This window comes from Dermacentor albipictus, chromosome 5 (assembly GCF_038994185.2).
Source record: "Dermacentor albipictus isolate Rhodes 1998 colony chromosome 5, USDA_Dalb.pri_finalv2, whole genome shotgun sequence".
Taxonomy (NCBI): Eukaryota; Metazoa; Arthropoda; class Arachnida; order Ixodida; family Ixodidae; genus Dermacentor; species Dermacentor albipictus.
Window position 1 is genome coordinate 34,390,342 of NC_091825.1, and position 19,914 is coordinate 34,410,255.

Consider the following 19,914-nt stretch of genomic DNA (forward strand, 5'->3'; position numbering starts at 1 on the left):
AGAATTTTCTTACAGGTCCCACGGCCACCATTACCATCGGAGGGTTGCAGTCGCCAATTATTCACTTAGGCAGTAAAGGCACGCCGCAAGGATCGGTAATATCCCCTTTTCTGTTTAACGTGGCCTTGCTCGGACTACCGCCTGCATTAGCTAGCATCCCCAACCTGAAGCATAGCCTCTACGCAGACGATATCGCCCTGTCGGTCACCGGGGGCAGCGACGGAGACATCCAAGACACGCTGCAGCAAGCCATCAACGAGGTCGTTGCATACGTAGAACCGCGCGGCCTGGCGTGTTCCCCACAGAAATCGGAGCTCCTTCTGTACAAGCCTAATTGGGGAGGTTGGCGTCAAGACCCTCACCCACCCGAGATAGAACTCCACGTGCACCAGCAACGCATACCTACAGTACCTAGCATTCGTATCCTTGGCTTACGTATCCAACAAAACAGCAGAAACACGGAGATACTCAAGCAATTAGATAATCATGTACACCAAACTACTCGCCTCATTGCACGCATCGGAAATCGACATCACGGCATGAAGGAAAGCAACCTTATACGCCTGGTAACCGCCTACGCCTTGAGCAGGATCACCTATGTCGCCCCGTACCTTAGCCTCAATGCAACTGAGAAGTCCAAACTCAATACCATGATCAAGAGGGCCTATAAACAAGCCCTACATCTTCCCATAACCACCTCTAACGAGAAACTGGACGCCCTAGGCATTCATAACACCATAGACGAGCTTATTGAAGCGCACCGTATTAGCCAATACGAACGACTTGCCAATTCCACCACGGGCAGGCACATTCTAGGCACCCTAGGCATAACCTACACCACCCAATTCGGACCAAAAGTACCCATCCCTCCAAACATTCGTGATCAGCTAGTTATCCCGCCCATACCTCGCAATATGCACCCTGAACACAATCCGGAGCGACGTGCAGAAAGAGCTAAACAACTACAAAAGCGCTACGACCAAGCCGCTGACGTAACCTACGTGGACGCAGCAGACTACCCCAAGCAAAACGCCATGGCGGTCGTCGCAGTCGCGGGTTCGCAGTACCACCTCTCCGCGGCCGCATCAATATTCGCCACGCAACCCGAAGTAGGAGAAGAAACGGCCATCGCTTTGGCCTACGCGGCTACCAATGCACACTGCATCATCAGCGACTCAAAAACGGCCACTCGTAACTACGCAAGAGGACTGATAGCACCCCAAGCGCAGAAGATTCTCTCTGGCACTCATCCCTCAAGGCAACGCCGCGTGCAGATCATCTGGGCCCCTGGTCACTCGGGTCTGGCTGGAAACGAAGCCGCCCACGATGCCACCCGAGCTCTCGCACACCGGGCGCATCATCCTTCTCCTGCGTCTTCCGATCCCGACCAGCCCTCTGTTCTGCATCGCGGTCACGCGCGGGACCGAATGGTCACGTTCCGAGAAATTCTACTGCACTACCGCAGAGAGCGGTTACGCTACCCCCCAGCACACAAAACACAGACTAAGTCTCAATCCACCACTTGGCGACTTCTTCAGACACGAACTTTTCCGAACCCCGTACTTTACAACCGCATGTACCCCGATGCATACTCACCACTCTGCAAAGCGTGCAAAGCCCGCGCCGACCTCAATCATATTATTTGGCAATGCCCCAAAGCCTCACCCACGAACACCTCCCGCCCTAACACACGCATCATTAGTACGGCCGAGCAGTGGGAGACATTGCTGCTCAGCTTGGACCCAGAGGAACAGCTCTGGTCCGTCCGGATGGCCGAAGACGCCGCCAGAAAACAAGAACTGGCCGCCGTCTGAGAAAGGGGGGATTGGGGGTTAGTCTCCCGACCCCCGCCACCCCTTAACCCCATCAAGGACACAATAAAGTTTTATCTCTCTCTCTCTCCACACTCAAGGCCGCGCTTTCATCAGGACCCGTGGTAAGGGCACACGATCCCGAAAAAGAATTTGTGCTTCGGACAGACGCATTCAACACAGGTTTGGGCGCAATTTCGCTGCAACAATATGATGGCATGCTTCACCCAGTCTCCTCTGCTAGTCGGCAACTTCGTCTACGCGAGACACGGTACTCGGCCATTGAACATGAGTGCTTGGCACTCACATGGGCGATCGAAAAATTCCACATATTATTGTATGGAAGCTTTCCCGTTGTGCAGACGGACCGTCAGCCGTTGCAATACCTTTCGCAGGCTAAACATTTCAACACCAAAGTACTTCATTGCAGCTTGGTCTTGCAGGAATACTTCTTCCGTGTGGAACACATCAAAGGGTCTGCAAATGTTGGTGCTGACTAGATGAGCCGATGTGAAAGGGCAGAGACTTGCAGGGATGTTCGGAGTGTAGAAGGTTATATTTACAACATATATACAAAATGAATCTGAGTAGTCAAGATGGCTGACCGCCAACAACCACCAAAAGCCAGCAATTCGCGATCTTGTTTTTCCCCTCTTCATTCATGCTTCCGGAACAGAACCACAGGGTGGTGAAGCGCCGTCTCGGCGCATGGCAGGCGAAAAATTGTGAGTGAAGTAGGGCTTCAGCCGCGAAACGTGAACGACGTCAACAGGCGTCGGACTTGAGGACGCATCAAACTGTAGCGGCGCAATCTCGTAATTTACGTCGTTGACTTGACGTAGGACTTCATAAGGCCCTGTGTAGCGAGAGAGAAGCTTCTGGGAGAGGCCAAACCGACGACATGGTGACCAAAGGAGCCCCCAGTACCTGGCACGAACTTAACATCGTGATGGCACCAGTCGTAACGCTCTTTTTGTATATGCTGCGAGGCTAATAAACGATATCGGGTGACATGACGTGCCATGTGATTGCAATCGATGACTTCACGAGCGTACTCAGTTGTAACATGTGGCACAGAAGGGAGGACGGTGTCGATCGGCAGTGCATTGGGTCGCAACTATACAAAAGATAAACGGGTGAATAACCTGCGGTGACATGTAGGGACAAGATATACGCGAGCGTCACGTAGGCCAGCGTGGCGTCCCTGTCGCGGTGATCGTTGGAGACGTACATCGACAGCATCTCTGTGATTATTCGGTTGAGACGTTCCGTAACACCGCTCGTTTGTTGGCGGTAGGCGGTGCACAGCTTGTCATCATCATCATCATCAGCCTGGGTACGCCCACTGCAGGGCAAAGGCCTCTCCAATATTTCTCCAACAACCTCAGTCATGTACTAATTGTGGCCATGCCGTCCCTGCAAACTTCTTAATCTCATCCGCCCACCTAACTTTCTGCCGTCCCCTGCTACGCTTCCCTTCCCTTGGAATCCAGTCCGTAACCCTTAATGACCATCGGTTATCTTCCCTCCTTATTACATGTCCTGCCCATGCCCATTTCTTTTTCTTGATTTCAACTAAGATGTCATTAACTCGCGTTTGTTCCCTCACCCAATCTGCTCTTTTCTTATCCCTTAACGTTACACCTATCATTCTTCTTTCCATAGCTCGTTGCGTCGTCCTCAATTTGAGTAGAACCCTTTTCGTAAGCCTCCAGGTATCTGCCCCGTAGGTGAGTACTGGTAAGCCACAGCTATTATACACTGTTCTCTTGAGGGATAATGGCAACCTGCTGTTCATGATCTGAGAATGCCTGCCAAACGCACCCCAGCCCATTCTTATTCTTCTGATTATTTCTGTCTCATGATCCGGATCCGCAGTCACTACCTGCCCTAAGTAGATGTATTCCCTTACTACTTCCAGTGCCTCGCTGTCTGTTGTAAACTGCTGTTCTCTTCCGAGACTGTTAAACATTACTTTAGTTTTCTGCAGAATAATTTTTAGACCCACTCTTCTGCTTTGCCTCTCCAGGTCAGTGAGCATGCATTGCAGTTGGTCCCCTGAGTTACTAAGCAAGGCAATATCATCAGCGAATCGCAAGTTACTAAGGTATTCTCCATAAACTTTTATCCCCATTTCTTCCCAATCCAGGTCTCTGAATACCTCCTGTAAACACGCTGTGAATAGCATTGGAGAGATCGTATCTCCCTGCCTGACGCCTTTCTTTATTGGGATTTTGTTGCTTTCTTTATGGAGGAATACGGTGTCTGTGGAGCCGCTATAGATATTTTTCAGTATTTTTGCATATGGCTCATCTACACCCTGATTCCGTAATGCCTCCATGACTGCTGAGGTTTCGACAGAATCAAATGCTTTCTCGTAATCAATGAAAGCTATATATAAGGGTTGGTTATATTCCGCACATTTCTCTATCACCTGATTGATAGTGTGAATATGATCTATTGTTGAGTAGCCTTTACGGAATCCTGCCTGGTCCTTTGCTTGACAGAAGTCTAAGGTGTTCCTGATTCTATTTGCGATTAGCTTAGTAAATAATTTGTAGGCAACGGACAGTAAGCTGATCGGTCTATAATTTTTCAAGTCTTTGGCGTCCCCTTTCTTATGGATTAGGATTATGCTAGCGTTTTTCCAAGATTCCGGTACGCTCGACGTTATGAGGCATTGCGTATACAGGGTGGCCAGTTTCTCTAGAACAATCTGCCCACCATCCTTCAACAAATCTGCTGTTACCTGATCCTCCCCAGCTGCCTTCCCCCTTTGCATATCACCCAAGGCTTTCTTTACTTCTTCCGGTGTTACCTGTGGGATTTCGAATTCCTCTAGACTATTTTCTCTTCCATTATCGTCGTGGGTGGCACTGGTACTGTATAAATCTCTATAGAACTCCTCAGCCACTTGTACTATCTCATCCATATTAGTAATGATGTGGCCGGCTTTGTCTCTTAACGTATACATCTGATTCTTGCCAATTCCTATTTTCATCTTCACTGTTTTTAGGCTTCCTCCGTTCCTGAGAGCATGTTCAATTCTATCCATATTATACTTCCTTACGTCTGCTGTCTTACGCTTGTTGATAAACTTCGAAATTTCTGCCAGTTCTGTTCTAGCTGTAGGCTTAGAGGCTTTCATACATTGGCGTTTCTTGACCAGATTTTTCGTCTCCTGCGATAGCTTACTGGTATTCTGTCTAACGGAGTTACCACCGACTTCTATTGCACACTGCTTAATGATGCCCACAAGACTGTCGTTCATTGATTCAACACTAAGGTCCTCTTCCTGAGCTAAAGCCGAATACCTGTTCTGTAGCTTGATCTGGAATTCCTCTATTTTCCCTCTTACCGCTAACTCATTCATCGGCTTTTTATGTACCAGTTTCTTCCGTTCCCTTCTCAGGTCTAGGCTAATTCGAGTTCTTACGATCCTGTGGTCACTGCAGCGCACCTTGCCGAGCACGTCCACATCTTTTATGATGCCAGGGTTAGCGCAGAGTATGAAGTCTATTTCATTTCTAGTCTCGCCGTTCGGGCCCCTCCATGTCCACTTTCAGCTATCCCGCTAGCGGAAGAAGGTATTCATTATCCTCATATTATTCTGTTCCGCAAACTCTACTAATAACTCCCCCCCTGATATTCCTACACTCTAAAAATTTTAACACCTTTAAGGGTGTAAATGACTTGTCCCGTGGGTGACACCCTTTTTGGGTGTATTGCTACACCTCAAGCAAAGGGTGCAAATTAACACCCTACAAGAGACGGGGTGTTAATATGACGTCACCTCGCCTATGGGTGTAAAGCTAACAACACCCTTTCTATATGGGGTGTAACAGAGACACCACCCTTTCAATATGGGTGTAGCATGGACAACACGCTTCCAAAAGGGTGTTATCCCTGCAAGTATTTTAGCGTTCACTACAGCCATGTAGTTAATGGGCAGATTAGCTGTTGTGAATGCTGCCTAGCCTTAGCTACGGTACTACCTTGTTCAGTATGAGCCAGAATCTGTGAGGCGTCGTCATATTGCGCTTCTGGTCCGTCATGTGGTAGCATAACGTGCGACCCTTTCAGGCAAACAATTGAAGGTTTCACCATTGCAGCAAGGCACACAGACCATGCTTTTCGTAATCTTCCTCTGCAGTGATAGTACACTGCCGGTCGGATGCAGAGCGCAATAACAATGCGCGCTGCACTAAGGACACAGGATCTCCCGCACCTTGGTGCACCAGTACTTATAACCCCGTGGAAACAGCACACAGCCAAAAGCATAGTTACATGCATTTCAGAAATAATTAAAAACCTCCACTTTTCTTGGTCAAACATTTTCGCAACACCAGCTCAACCAGGAGGGAAAGACACCACAGCTCGTTGTTGTAGCTCATATTGAATGCAATAGAGCACAAGCAATGCATGGATTGGCGACGGTAACAAGTACAGTACTACAGAAGCATATGTTTGCCTGTCAAACAGTTTTTTGCCGTTTTAAGCACACATTTTACACCTCTATTCATCAAAGTTGTCATTTATCGCCACGGGATGCTTCTACTACTACTTTGACACATGACTTAAAGGTAGCACTCAAAGCCAAAGAACAAAGTGCTTCCACGTCGAATCATGTTTCAGTATTTACGAACAAAACAGCATGTGTAGCTGTCCTTGCTGTTCAATATATAAGCATGCACTATTTCCTGAAATATATGTATGCTCCATTTACTGAAAGATACCTGCTTATACCCAATAACTTAGTTTATTTTTCACCATGTGCTTGCATTGAATATTGCAAAGGCATTGTAAGTTAAGCTACCAGAACAACAATCAGCTAGTCTAAGGTTACGTAATTGAACATCATTGTAAAATTTGTGACGAAATGTCAGAAGTATTTATTTCATTCAAGAGAAATGGTTACATAATAATGTTTGCACATTTTAAAAGTAAAAAGGAAGATGAGTAAAACCATACCAATACAAAGACATAAGCACCGAATAATGGCACAGGCTTGCTCAATTAAATTTTAAGCAGAACAGTTTTTTTAAATAACCTCACTACTAAATATCACGTTTTCATTCGAAAAGCACTGCATCTTATTATAAAGCACAAAAATAACAGGTCACATAAGTAAGAACAAGTCTGAGTGTGTCTTTAACACAAGGATAAAAAGTTGGGCGAGTTGGTACAGTAACATGATCTTGGATTGTAGCGCGAAGTGGCATGGACACAGACTAGAAGCAGACAGGATGAGCGCTAACTCTCAACTAAATTTTTGCAAGCTAGTCTCTTATCAAGTATACCTGTAGGCATTGCGACCACTGTGCTCCCAAGATGCATGAGGCATTAGTCATTGCAGAGTTGTAAGGACATGACAATCCTAGGATGATTATGTTCTTGAGGCTTTTTTTCCCCACTTTCCATCTTTTGAAATGTGTATACTTTAGTCATGAATACAAAAATGCTACAACTGGCATGTGATAAGTTTTGCATCTTATTTCCTAACAGCTCATTGAACCAAGCCACGATGACAAATTTAAATGCTGTTACCTCATCAGACATTCAAATTTCTTAAACACAAACAAAACCAGATAGGCATTAGAGTGAGCATCACTTAAATACATTACACTGGTTTAAAGTTATTGCGCCACTTTGTGCCAGGTAAAAACGTTAGAAACATCAAAAATGTTAAGATTCTACGGCCAACCGTGAAAACTAAATAAAAAAAATCATTAAGCTTTCTTAAACGGGTACAGGAGCTTTACAACTAGCCGTCTTGGTGATGGACACGCAGATAGATGGGCAGCCATTCCACTGAGACGAGAATGTTGAGGGCTTCGCATGGAAGTCTGTGAGACACTGCAGAGTAGTTCTTGGTCCACATGAAGGAGGTTGCTTGCATACACGTCTGGGCCACTATACTGAATGCATGGTGTTACCGGAGCTTTTTCCCCCTGCATTGTGGTAAAAAAGCATGGTTAAGTTTATAGGATATTTAATATGCAAAAAAAAAAGAGGCGAGACATGCAGACAGGACACGAGAGTAGAGAAGTGAACACGAACGCGAAAAACATGAAAAATTTCATTAAATCGTTTTATTAGATAAAATTTTTATACTATGTGTCATTCATTATGAGGGTTCATAACCGCAACACATTTAATATATAAGCAGGTAGAATTATCAGCTTGGTCAGTTTGTACAAGCTCGTTTGAGGCAAGAAATCGAGTTTCACAAACACAACCTCAACATTCTTGATTGAAAAAGGAACACTTCACATGACATGCAGTCCTGTGAGTGGAAATTTCACAGTTCAAGAAAAACAAATTAAAACTCACAGACCGATCCTGAAAAAGGAATAAGCACCTGCTACTGCACAAAGCGAATTAATTGATAGGTTTTAGTAGCACAAGGGCATCTTTGGCCAATTAGCGCCAAGCCTATACTGCAAAAAATAAACTTAGTGCATCTTTACAAAGCAAATATATAAAGATGACTAATGCCTCTCTGCACTACAGTTGCTTTGCTCTAGCGTGAAGTCATTTTAATGCATGCACACGTACATACACATGCTACACCCAAGTGTAACAGCTGCAGAATTAAAATTGGGAATCAACAAAGTCGCAACATTTAACCATTGATCCCAAGCTGTACTAGTGACTGGAGGTAGTACCAATATCGCCAATGACGAGTTGCACTCTTTCTTCCCAATGTTATGCTGCTCGTATTGTCAAAGATGAGTTACAGTCGGCATTGAGGGAAAGCTGCCCCCAAGAGCAGCTCTTATTTTTGTGTTATTTCTAACCAGAGACCAATGAAGTAATATATTTTTAGAATGAGAATGACGCCGAAAAATTGAGTACGTAAAAAATTTGGTGCATTTTTCCGGAATTAACTTGGGGGTTAACGGCTAAAGCGGCAATCCAGACACTAGAACAAGTTTTGACATGTTTGTTACCAGTGAATGCTAGAAAATATGTTGGCATTCTGTAGTTTTGTCCAACAATGCAAAAGGGATTCTTAATAACTGATGAAATAAATGGAAAAGTATCATGAAGTATATTTCGTGAATGTAACGCAGAATCACTCAACTTCTGTTACTATATAATCTCCACTAGATTAACCTGCACTTTCTGAACTAGTTCAGGAGGTGCTGAATTTCACTCCTCATTCCACCAGTTCAACGTGGCAGCACCTGCACGTTGTGATTCGTTTTACTTAGTGCAGGCTTTGTACAGGGCGAGTTCACAGCATTCCCTGCACTTGGCCGAAAGGTAGTGCATGTTTACGCAGCAGGTGTGGTGCCGCTTCTGCACGAGTGAGGCGCAGAAATCAGAGTTTCATACAATAATTACTAGAGGGAACTCTGACGTTAGTGTCCACAGGAGATCAAACAAGAACGGCTGTAGCAGCATGGAAATTATGGGAAGTACATGGATTTGCCTAAACTTCATCTGTTTGGCTTCAAACGGCTTTGTGACTTTGTAAACTAGTCATTCTCAACAATATACTGTGTAATAAATAAATAAACATGAAAATCGTCCGACGACAGGATTCAGACACAGGAACTCTAGAACAGAAGTCTGATATTGAAACCATTAAGCCACGGAGGCATGTAACGACAAGCGAGTGCAACGCCCTGATGAATTTATCGCGGGCATACCAGTGCCTTGAGACGCTTGGCGCCCTTCGATTTGGCTACCTGGACAAGCTCAATCGTTGCAATTAATAGCAATTGTGCGTGTTGACGCCGTCTTCTGCACTTCGAAGAGTATAGACTGCGCTGAAATTTACGGCAATGAGATTTATATAGCGTATAATATACGAAGCCACAAGAACGTCTGAATTCACAAGCACGATTATCCGACAAATCCATGTGCTTCCCATCATTCCCATGGTGGTACGACTGCAGCGCCAGAGTTCCCTCTAGTAATTACTGTAAGAAACTCTATGGCAGAAATAACCGAAGTGCCTCGCATTTCGTTCTGGAGTAATAAACTAAGTTTTGCTGGTTCCATAAATCTTACTGGTCATTAATTCCAAGTTTTAGTGCAGTCACATGTCTAGTAACCAATTGTGGTATTTTGCATAAACATTGCAAAGCCAACTGTGGTGAATGTTCACCCTGGTAAATTGTTTATGATGGAGTAGCATAGACTACTGAAGCAATCTCTGGAAGGCAAGTCAAGTAATTTTCTTATTAGCAGCCTCTAAACAGCATTCGAGCTTATGACACATGCACCTCAGATATGCAAATATTTCCTTGACTCAGCAAGAAGCGATGCTTCATGTTCCACGAGGCTACCTCTATCAAAGCAGTATTGGTGCTCTCTAAAAACAATGCCAATGCATATTATCCAAATATTTTTCAGGGGCAACAGTTATGCCTGAAATCATGCTAGATTAGTTTTTTTAAACATATGCTCAGACCATGTTAGAAGTGCTTCTTAAAATCCTCCTATTTATTAGACTAGTCATATATCTGTACACAAAGGCTACTAATTAGGTCCCATGCTATATCATCTTAACAAAAACTTCACTTAGTAATACACATGCTATGATAAGATTTGAGACCACATTGAGATACTGAACAAGGTGAATTCATTATTTTTAAAATGAAGCTCCTGTTTTTCCAAAGGAGAAGAAAGGATACTGAGGGTCAAAATTTTTCTTAATCACAGCTGGAAGATGCCAGGGAAGGCACGTGGAAACTTATTTGTAATTTTCTATTTAAATGTAGAAATGATAAAGGGAAATGAAAATGGTAAAAAAAAACAACCAGGCATGGGGGGAGAACGAACCTACAGCCTTTGCATTAGGCATGCGATGCACTAACCACTGTGCCACCAAGGCAGCATTCAACCGTCCACAATGGCCCCTAAGATTGTCGACGCTCGAACACGGCAGTAGTACCACAGTGGTTAGTATATCACATGTGTAATGTGAAGGTTATGGGTCCGTTCTCCACCCACAGGTGGATATCTTTTAATCCACTTTCACTTACCCAGAATTTATCATTTCTATACTTCATATAAAAAAACTTAACACATGTTCCTGTATGCTTTCCTTCGCCTCATTATCTGCTGGCTTCTTCCAGTTCTGTTACTTCCAACACTTATACATATTCTAATCTGGTAAGTAAACAGTTCTGCATGATGCTAGAATACAATATAAACATTATTGCATGGCAGTGTTATGTAGAATGCCTTACATTGCCCAGGCAAGGTGTATTTATGTCAATCTGAAAAAAAAAACCATTTCCACTCTAGGCAGAAATGCTGTGTACTGCTGTGTGCAACAGGGTTTAACGAAAACAACTTGTTCAGAAATAAAGCCACCAAACAACGAGGAAACATGAAAACTAGATGAAAATTTGTGCAGTTGCATGTTAAAAATTTAGCACAGCAACAGATAAAGACATAATGAAGGAAGCGCGAGGATGGTTTATTTTGGACACACGAGGCAACATACTTGAAAGATGCATATGAGCTTACACGTGGAGAAATATTGTTTATGTAGCAGCTAAACTACGAACAGGCCTAGAACACACTGATACAAGGTGTCGAGCATGTCAATCTTATCATGCCCTTAAGTCAAAGAAACATGGCTGTTTCTCATGATTCGCTACACATGGCTGGCTTACACAACTTAGCCACTTCTATATATGCCTTGTAATTACCAGGTGGTCTGTATAACACATGCAAGCTTTAAATATGTACAACTGCAACGTAGCTGGACAGCACCAAGGTAATGTCGTTCGCCATCGTTTTGAGGAAGTGAAACCAATTCTTGCATTTTTCGTAATTAGGTAATTAGTTAGCAACGATTACTTAACTGCTCAAATATTATATTCAAAGCAAAAGTGTCAGTGCGAAAATTGTAGAGCACCCTGAAAAATTCCCAATCCAGCTTTCTACTGCTCAATAGGTGCAACAAATGTTTCTTTCAAGCTTGAAAGAAGCCAGTGAACACATGCAAGTGCCGTGCAACTAACCGCTCGTGCACCTGAACACCATTTGGCTCCTCCTTTCATGCTTGAAAAAAAACTTTTTGAAAAGAATATTTTAGAAATTGATTAATTATTGACTATGTTTTAGGCAAAATGCATGAAATAGTGTGACTGCCACCTCCATTTTCGGCGACATGAATTGACTCCATTTTCATGTCCAAATCCAGCTATACATGGTGCGTGTTTTGAGCTGGTTCTGTAATTTAGGCTGGTTTTGACTAATTGAAGCTTCGCACTTTAATAATGGAGTCAGGTTAAAAAGAAATTGGTACATAAACAGTCGCTGTCAGTACTCCATACTCCTTTAACTTAGTGCAAAGTGCTTGTGAGCCAAGAAGTTGGTAGTTCTAAGCAGTATTTCTCATTTTGACCTAGTGTTATAGCCCACTTACTATGATGCCATGCTGCTCAGTCATGCTGGTCCCAGCTTCAATCTAGGCCATGACAGCTGCCCTCCAATGAGGGTAAAATGCAATAACGCTTATGCACTTATATTCAGGTGTACATTAAAGAAGGCCAGGTTCCCAAAACTTCAGGCTGTGACTTTGGTATGTAAAAGCCCATAATTTAATTTTAATATCTAAAGGTGCTTTATTAGGAGCAGGGGCATCATTTTGAGCTTTTACTGCACTGCCATGGCACCAAGAAGCTCTAAGTAAATAAAACAATTTCATAGACAATGTACATATCTTGCAAACATTTACAAACACTTCTCTGCATGCACCTCTGTTGCTGTTATATTTAGATCCGTATGCCAAGGCGGGTTATGATGTTAGAACTTGTTTCAAACTTGTTTTTTTACCGCTTTAAAGTTGTTGGTTACCTTGCATCTCATTGTGTGTCGAACGCACATTTCAGTGCATCAATTTCTTCAGAAAGTGAACTCCTCTTTATATATTTGTGCATGCAAAAAGGGTTCAGAAGAACTGCTTTCTGAAGGTCTGTATAAGAACAAAAAACAATTCTATGTAGGCTGCACAAAGAGAAAGGATTGGATTGTAAATATGTTATTTAGTTCTTAAAAAAAGAGGCAGCTGTCAGTATTCTGTTCCAAAGTAAAAATTGGCCCTACCTGGCTCTGCTTCAGTTTCCGATGTTGATGGTCCATTCGGGGGCACTCAACTGATAGGCTGCACTTTGGCGATGTCGGGTGTGCTGTCACCAGGCCCAAGGTCGATCGACAGCCTCACCAAAAGTCGAGTCCAAACGCTATAAAAGAAATATCATTTTGCTATCAGTTTTGTCATCTTGCGTGTTTCACACACGGCCGTCAGTGGAATATTTCGTCACTTGGATACTGAAAGAAATTCAAGCATTTTCTGGCAGCCAAGCTGATGATGATGATGTGTGGTGTTTTATGGCGCAAGGGCCACGTTTGGCCAAAGAGGGCCATGACAAGAGGTAATGTTGACGATGTATTATGGAAGATGTAACTTGGCTGTAAACTGGCCTAAAAATTGTCGCTGTAAAGTGCGTAAAATCTACGTGCTATAAAATTATGGCGATGACTAATGACAAATAGTATGAACATTAAAATCCATCGTGGAAGAATGATGCAAAATAGAAAATATACAGGATGGTAAAATTACTTCGAGCACTGCTGCCTCGCCAGAGCGCTTGAAACACAAGGGCCTAGAGGCATGTGCTATACGAAAGAGCTATCACAGCAGCATCCTCTGAAGAGAGGACGGCAGCCAAGCTGAATACACAGTAAATGGAGAACATTAAAGAGCAAATGCAGTTGTCACATTAGATTGATCAAGTACAGCAGAAATGGAAAATAAATCAGTGATACTCTGTTGGCTTTGAATGCAAGAAACGTAAAAACAGGAACTTGCAGCCACGCCACACTGAATTTCCCGCGTTTGCTACACCTCACAAGTTTGGCATCGTCCGGTACTCGGGGATAGTAACCGCTTAAAATCAAGATGAACGAGCGTCGGCATAAATTAACAGGATACTTAACCAGGCAATATTGGCGCATAAAACAACTCACGTAGCGAAGCTACTGTCAATTACCCGATGACGCATCTGCGGGCGAATTCAAAAAGGAAAGAGTTTCACTTGTTTCACGCCTACTAAGCTAAGACAGAATTCGAGTTTCTTACTAAACTATACTGGATATTTACGCTCCGAATAAAACGCTGGAAATTTTGTTACGTCACATTGCATACGTATGAAAGTGAGGAAATTGCTTTTGTTGTATTCTGCCCAGACGGCATGCAGCAGCTACCTCTCATGCAACAAAAGCATGAAAGTGGTACTCGTGACACCGAAAACAAGCATATACAGCGCCAACGTTACGCCCCTTGGAGTTGGAACTAAGCACGATAAAGCCAGTTAGTTTTCTAGCTTTCATAACGCCATGAACACGACCAAACATCGAGCGAAACAACTCTCTGCTCTCGAAAATTATTAGCGCTTCCATTTATATACTTATCGCTGCCACAAGCAAAAGTCAATGGGCTAGCTGTCCACAAGCCGCAGATTAGACTGACAGCAACATATTACGGTAACGTAAAACAATTTCCACGCTAACTTAGCAGCCGCGGTGTGCTCTAAATGCCAAAGTTCTCGTTTGCCGCTCGAAATTCACACCATGACGACGGGCACTGCATCTTTCACATGAAATATTGCACGCTTTGCGCCGGAGCTCAATAGGAGGGCGAAACGCATTTGCACGTACCTGAAATCCGCATGCCGGAAAGCCGTTGACGCTTCCGAGAACAGGGCGCACAGCCATACACCCGTACGGCGGCTTGACTCGGACGTGAGGCACTTCTACCAAACATTTCACATGCGACATGCTTCACACCGATTGCGCGAACACCAAAAAATGACGCAGGCCGCATTGCGACGCCGAGCAGACGTGCATCCACCGATGAGCTGCGTGCGCGGATTGCAGAGAACAAAGCCATACAAAACGTTAGGCGCGAGAAGATGGCGGCTCTCGTTGCGAAGACGAAGCGAACGAAGCAATGACGCGCGAATGAATGTTGCCAACTGTTGGTTCCGCGTTATGCCGGCGGTGGTTGCTTTAGTGGCGTGTGTTGCGGCTGTCTAATTTTTTATTTCTTTTTCCCAAACAGTATAATTAAGATCAGTTATTTGCTTGAATTTTTAACTGTGTCATTTGGCATTATCTTTGTCTTTTTATGCTATTAAGCGGCCAATTAGGGCCTCCCAGGTTCGCGCGCGCCAGCTGCGCGCGCAAATCTCAGAGGCCATAAGACAACTCGTTAGGAGATGCCGTTCTTGTCGTTAACGTTTCATCATCGTTTCTTCAACTGAGATAGGTAGTGTCCCTTTTCCCGGGGTTGGGAGGGGGCGATCAAGACGGCATCGCTCCGCGGGGCGCCGAGGAGTGGGTTGGTGTTGGTTCTTATCGCGAAATTCGCGAACCCTGCGATTTTTTTTATAACGTAAGCATTTATATACTTCTCCAACAAGAAAAAACATCCGTCCGTCAGTCCGTACCACACGATACGTTTCAAAATAGAACCCGCAACAGCGAGTGAATTCACCTTCGTGCTAGCTCTCGCTTCAACGCGACCGAAGCGGCGAGAACACTGCGCTCACGAAGCTCTCAGCCCATGCCGCACTATGCGCTTTTCGCAGAACACTTTCAAGATAGGTGTACGCGCGTCTGTTTTCAAAGCGAAGTAAACGGTGCGAACACAGCGCGGGAAGGTTTCAGCAGTGGGCACACTCTGTCCACAATGCAGTTCGCTTTCAAGATACGGTTCGCGCGGCCGTGCCACAAGCAGCCGCCGCCGGAGAACGGTTGATAATGTTTCGGCGCGGATGAGGAGGGCTAAAGAGCGATAACAGCTCAAAACGAACGGAACGTCACCAGCGCGCCTGGCCCCGCCACCTGCAGTACTTTGCTTGCGCCGCCGACCAGAGCAGCTCGAGTCGCCGCAGCGCTGTCGCTTATACTTGTCGGCTCAAGTCTCATAACATTGATAACGACATGGACTGCGTGTAGATGAGGAAGAGTCACAATGCTTACGCACACTTAGACAAATCCGAGAGGAGTTCCGGTGTGATTTTTTTTTTTTTTACCGGAAATGTACAGTGAGCGGTGGGACCCAGAGTTGACAATGCCTGTAAGAGGGGTGCCAAGCTTTTTTTTTTTTGTGAGAGTCTTGCCCAGCTCCCAAAGATCTGCTCAAGCTAAGACTTGCTGATGGCTGTATGGGTTTTTTTTATTGTCGCATGCCCTCGAACCGCCACAGATCCTACAGTGTAATGGCATTAGAGCAGTATTCACGTGCAAAGGGAAATGCAGCCGGTAATTGGGCTGCCTAAGGTTTGCGGCCCGGCGGCAGCTGCCCTCCCGTCCCCCGTTTCCGTTGACAAGTTACAGGGAGGGGTCTAGAGCAATCTTACACCCTCTCCCGACAGTGGCGTAACCAGAAAATTTTTTCGTGTGAGGGGGGGGGGGGTCCCAATTGGCCGTGGAGGGGGAAGGAGCGGGGCCATTGCCATAGCAGCAAAAATTTTACTGTTAGTGAGCGTTACAAGTGCCCGGCGTGCCCCACTTGGCTACGCCGCTACTAGCCCCCCTCCCTCCCCCCCGCGCAATCGACGCAAATCGAGCTATCAGAACGTGCATGACACGCATGCATGACATAACATGAATGACATGCCGCGAAGCTAGCATGGATGTCGTCACGTCATCATCATCATCAGCTTATTCTGACGTCCATCGCAGGACGAAATCTTCTCCAGCGATCTCCAATACCCCTGTCTTGTGCTAACTGGTTCCACGTGTCTTCAAGTTTCCCAATTCCATCACGTCCACATTATTCTCTGCCGTCCTCGACTGTGCTTCCCTTCCCTTAGCACCCATTCTGCAACTCCAATAGACCAGCAGTTCTCTCCCTTACGCATTGCAATGTCTGCCCAGCACGACTTCTTCCTCATAATGTCAACCAGAATATCAGCTATCCCCGTTCGCTCTCTAATCCAGATCGCTGTCTTCCAGTCTATTATCATCATGCCTAATAATTTTCATTGCATCGCTCGTTGCGCGGTCCTCAACGTCTTCCAAAGCTTCTTTGGTAACTTCCAAGTTTCGGCCCCATACGTTACTAACGGTAGAAAGCAATGGTTAGCAGTAAGCTCCCTGGTCATGATTTAGTAATGCCTGCCGTAAGCTCTCCAGCTAATATTTTATTTTTGTTAATTTCCTTGATCAGAGGCCCCTGCGACTAATTAAGCTCAATAAACGTATTTCTGCGCAGGTTCTAGAGGCTGACTGCCGACCATGACATTCGTTCTCTCGCCACGCTGCGGAACATTACTTTTCTCTTCTGCATACTAACTCTCAGTCAGACTTACACTTTCTTCGACATGTTCCTCAAACGTTTGTTGCAAATAGTCTGCAGTGTTGCTGAGTATGCCAATGTCATCTACAAACCGTAAGTTGGTGAGCTATTTACCGTTAGCCCTCACTTCTAACCATTCCCAGTCTAACTGGTTGCACACCTTTAAGCATTGAGTGATAGCATTGTAAATATTTTGCTATTGATCATATGAAGCCTTTTGCAGATATCTGGCTATGCAAAGTCTGCGCGTTAGTGTCATCCGTTCGATATCAACATTCGTGGGAAACTTCGTTTTTGACCACTGTTCGGAGCCAGTGCGCTGCTGCCTAGGTGCCCCGATCTAATCATTCCAGCTACCTGATTCAAGCGCAGGTAGCGCGCGTTTCATGTACAGCCAATATCAACGCCTTAACTGGCAATGTTCATTTATCATATACTGTAAGCTTGTTCACTTACTCCCTTATAATTAGGGTGTAAATTAGAAAGACTGTGGGTGTTCCAAGGGTGTTTTCTAGTTGAACGCCCTTTTGCGCTGAAAAAGGGCGTTTCAAGGGTGTTTACAAGGGGTGAAAAGATGAATACACCCGCATTACACCCATAAGGGTGTGAAAATTTCAAGAGTGTAGTGCCTATGCCATATTCCCCCACCGCCTTGTCTCCAGCCTGCTTTTTGCCTACCTTGGCATTAAAGTCACCCATTAGTATAGTGTATTTAGTTTTCACTCTACCCATCGCCGATTCCACGTCTTCATAGAAGCTTTCGACTTCCTGGTCATCATGACTGGATGTAGGGGCGTAGACCTGTACAATCTTCATTTTGTACCTCTTATTAAGTTTCACAACAAGACCTGCCACCCTTTCGTTAATGCTATAGAATTCCTGCATGTTACCAGCTATATTCTTATTAATCTGGAATCTGACGCCTAGTTCCCTTCTATCTGCTAAGCCCCGGTAGCACAGGACGTGCCTGCTTTTCAGCACTGTATATGCTTCTTTTGGCCTCCTAACTTCACTGAGCCCTATTATATCCCATTTACTGCCCTCTAATTCCTACAATAGCATTGCTAGACTCGCCTCACTAGATAACGTTCTAGCGCTAAACGTTGCCAGGTTCATATTCCAATGGCGGCCTGTCCGGACAGCTTGTGCTCAGTCGCAAAAGAGCGAAGGACGCCGTCGACAGCTCGATAGAAGAACGAGCGGCCATGGTCTGTAAGTAACTGTCGAGGTGCACCATGGTGGAGAATTATGTCGTGGAGGAGAAAATCGGTGACGTCTGTTGCGCAACTAATCGGCAACGCCTTTGTTATCGCGTAGCGTGTCTCGTAATCAGTAGTGCCGGCGATCCACTTATTTCTTCTAGTCGCCATCGGAAAAGGGCCAAGCAGCTAGGTCAAGACCTACGCGAAAGAACGGTTCAGAGGGAATTTCAGTTGGATGGAGTCGTCCGACAGGTGGCAGGAAATGTTTCTTCCGGCGCTGACACAATTCGCAAGTGGCGACACAGTGACGCACGGAGCATTACAGACCCGGCCAGAAGAACCGGCGTCGTACGCGGTCGTAAGTACGCAAAATGCCAAGATCTTCCGCCGTCGGCGCATAGTGAAGTTGTTCGAGAGCGACTGATCCCAGATGACGAGGAAGGACAAGGTGCAACTCAGGGCCGTCAGGGTTGACATTGGGGTGGTAGAGGATGCCGTCGTGCCGAACGAATATGCGGCACGTGACGTCAGTGCTGCCAGATTGCACTCCGGCGATGGTGGACCGTAAGGATTCATCGCGTTGCTGTTCAGCGTGCATGTCGGTCATGTCAATAAAAGCCACCACGCAGGTCACGGGATCATGCGTAGCAGGATCAGGGAATCCACGGGGTGACGAGAGAGGCAGTCTGCGTCCTTGTGCAGAGGTCTAGACTTATAGTGGAGAGCAAACGAAAATTTCTAGGGCCGCTAAGCCCAGCGACCAAGTCGTACGGTCGGGTCAAAGAGGGAAGACAGCCGGCAGGTCAGTAGTGGCCGAAAAGGTGCGACCGTACAAATATGACCGGAACTTGGCGACAGCCCAAACTAAAGCCAAGCATTCCCGCTCGGTGATAAAGTAATTTCTCTCGGCAGGTCACAGCAGATGGCTGGCGTAAGCTATCATGCTCTCGGTACCATTCTATTGTTGGTCGTGGTGGTAACACCTTTATCGAGACTCTGCTCAGTTATGATCTGGCAGGCCCGAGTCCTAGAATGGCCCCTCACGAGGAGCGACCCTTTCGGCCCAGGCAACGAGGGTTTTATGTACTTTTTCAACCGGCGTTCTGAGCAGCTCCTCCCACGCCTGTTGTGAGGGAGCTGGCAGGAGTGACCAGGGAGGGGGTAAGCCCTCGCACCCCCAAAGAATGTGATTTTGGGTAGCCAATGTTTGATTTGTGTAGTTTTGACATATTGGGTTCCATTGCCCGTTGGTAAATATGGCTAGCCAATGTGGGCTGGGGAAAGATTTAGTTTGGATTCGACGCAGGATCGAGGTTTGCGCTCGCGTGAGGCTTGCGTTTGGAGGCGGGTAGATTCGCCTTTTTGCTTGTAGTAGTTTGTTATTTCGTGGTATGTCGTCGGTGACTCATCCATGGGATCTGAGTCTGAAGGGCACACCTCCCGTTTGATTAGAACTCGGGCTACCTAGTGCGCCTCCTCATTCCCTTGATTCCCCGAATGGGCAGGGACCCATACGAGTTCAGCAGTATTTTCATTTGTAAAGTCCCGCAGGACTCGCGCTGCA

The 19,914-nt window shown here is 45.6% G+C and overlaps 1 protein-coding gene and 1 long non-coding RNA gene across 2 annotated transcripts in view; both read right to left on the bottom strand.

Moving 5' to 3' along the window:
* LOC135908108 (sodium-coupled monocarboxylate transporter 2-like) overlaps window positions 1-19,914 on the bottom strand; it is a 121,354-nt gene that overhangs the window by 19,430 nt on the left and 82,010 nt on the right. The gene's annotated exons all lie outside the window — the stretch shown is intronic.
* On the bottom strand, window positions 6,672-14,812 carry LOC135908087 (uncharacterized). Its single transcript, XR_010566202.2, has 3 exons — window positions 14,502-14,812; window positions 12,888-13,024; window positions 6,672-7,762 (listed from the first exon to the last, which is right to left on the bottom strand). It is a non-coding gene; the product is annotated as an uncharacterized lncRNA (long non-coding RNA).